Below are 429 nucleotides of genomic sequence, written 5' to 3' on the forward strand. Positions count from 1 at the left end.
GTAGTAGCTGGGACTCCCGGCATGCGCCACCATGCCCAGCCCCATGGGTGATTTTTTGTGTTAAGTAACTTCAAAACAGGAAGTCCAGTGTAACTCACCTGAGTCTCAAGTTAAGGATGTGGCAACAGTTGACCACACAAGACAGCTTTTCCTAAATGAATACAGAATGGGGTCCCCTCTCTCCTCCCCATTGGAGATGGACAGCTCAGCCACTCAGAAGGGTACGTGGGACCGAACAAAGAGCCATGTACATCTAGGTCCCATCGGTCAGGTGCCGAGGACAGAAAGTGCCCTGGCATCTACTGGATGCCAGAAGATGTGGTCCACAAGTAAGTCACGGTTCCTGTGAGGTACTGGTGGCATTGGCACAGGGTCACAGTGAAGAGCCTCCAAGAAGAGGACAGCACAGACCCCAGCGCAGCCTCAGGA

Source organism: Aotus nancymaae, unplaced genomic scaffold (assembly GCF_030222135.1).
Source record: "Aotus nancymaae isolate 86718 unplaced genomic scaffold, 86718_ANA_hifiasm-v0.15.2.pri h1tg000049l, whole genome shotgun sequence".
Classification (NCBI taxonomy): Eukaryota; Metazoa; Chordata; class Mammalia; order Primates; family Aotidae; genus Aotus; species Aotus nancymaae.